Source organism: Peromyscus eremicus, chromosome 1 (assembly GCF_949786415.1).
Source record: "Peromyscus eremicus chromosome 1, PerEre_H2_v1, whole genome shotgun sequence".
Classification (NCBI taxonomy): domain Eukaryota; kingdom Metazoa; phylum Chordata; class Mammalia; order Rodentia; family Cricetidae; genus Peromyscus; species Peromyscus eremicus.
In genome coordinates, this window is record NC_081416.1 from 34,524,025 (window position 1) to 34,525,444 (window position 1,420).

Below are 1,420 nucleotides of genomic sequence, written 5' to 3' on the forward strand. Positions count from 1 at the left end.
TGGGGGAGCCACCCTTTGGGGTTAAGGCTGGAACTCTGAACTTATTTTGAGAGATTCTTTAGTAGTTGCAGACTGCAGTTGCTCCACAATAGAGTTGAATCCTGTAGTAGCTCCGGTGCAGCCCCGCCTGTGGAGTCCTGTAGTAGCTGCGGTGCAGCTCTGCCTGTGGAATCCTGTAGTAGCTCCAGTGCAGCCCCGCCTGTGGAATCCTGTAGTAGCTCGGGTGCAGCCCTGCCCGTGGAATCCTGTAGTAGCTCCGGTGAAGCCCCATCTGTGAAGCTGCCAATAGCATCTCTCGTGTGGGAAATATGGAACTGCATTTGCATTAACAGATCAATGCGGAAGCTCATTTAATGTGGTTTCCTATTTAGACACTTCATTTATTCTATTGCTGGTTCATGCATCGCACTAACATGCTGTAACTCGTGCCTGAGCAACCTTCTCTAGCACAGGGGTTCCCCACCCGGGTACCACAGTGCCGCATGTAGGAATGCCAGTGAGCTCTTATGTACTATATAGAGACACTTTCAACAACAGATCCACCAATGAACAGCACCAACATGTAGCGACCTGCACAAAAGAGGCTTTGGAAAGAACATTCCCTTACCCTTCGGAGAACCATAAACGAAAGGCAGAAAGCACTTTCATTCATCTCTGGAGACACAAGCCTCAGGCAACTCAAAAAATTTTCACCTTCCTTATTTCTACAAATGACCAAGATAGTGCCACTAATCTTGATTTGGGGACTTAGAAACACATTTTAACTAGTAGACAACTTTGCAAATGTGGAATCTACCAATAACGAAAATTTGATTAGCTTGTTAGGCTGCATGAGATGCAGAAAGGATCGATCACATTCTCTTAGTTTGGGAGTGATCTCCCTAGCTGTGTGAGGTCACAAGCCCAACCAGGGTGACTTGTCTCAGCACCTGAGGCCTAAATGTCAGCAGTCTGTCTAGACTGTGAATGCGAACCTTCAAATCCATGACCCCGTTTTTTTTCTTTTTTCTTTTTTTGGGGGGGGTACCAAAATTCTTAAAAATATAGAACGCTTCGTGAATTTGCGTGTCATCCTTGCGCAGGGGCCATGCTAATCTTATTAACTTGTTCACTTTAGCTATTTGTTACAGCTTCAGAAAGCTAACGGAAACATTAAAATGATGGGCTTATTTTTTTTCCTTTTATTGAAAATAGATTGATTATAGTTTCTCCTCCCTCTACTCGTCCAAGTTCCCCCCTCCCCTCCAGATCGACTCCTTTTCTGTCTCTCATTAGAAAAGAACAGGCTTCTAAGAGGTAACAACCAAATATAACACAAATAAAATACAATAAGATAAAGCAAAAACTATAATATCGCAGTTGGACCCAGCAACCCAACAGGAGGAAACGAGTCCCAAGAGCAGGCACCAGAGTCAGAGGA

General features: G+C 44.6%; 1 non-coding gene across 1 annotated transcript; it reads right to left on the minus strand.

Moving 5' to 3' along the window:
- Window positions 1–1,037: 1,037 nt before the first annotated feature.
- Window positions 1,038–1,145, minus strand: LOC131902877 (U6 spliceosomal RNA). The gene has a single exon (XR_009377156.1). It is a non-coding gene; the product is annotated as a U6 spliceosomal RNA (small nuclear RNA).
- Window positions 1,146–1,420: the final 275 nt, after the last annotated feature.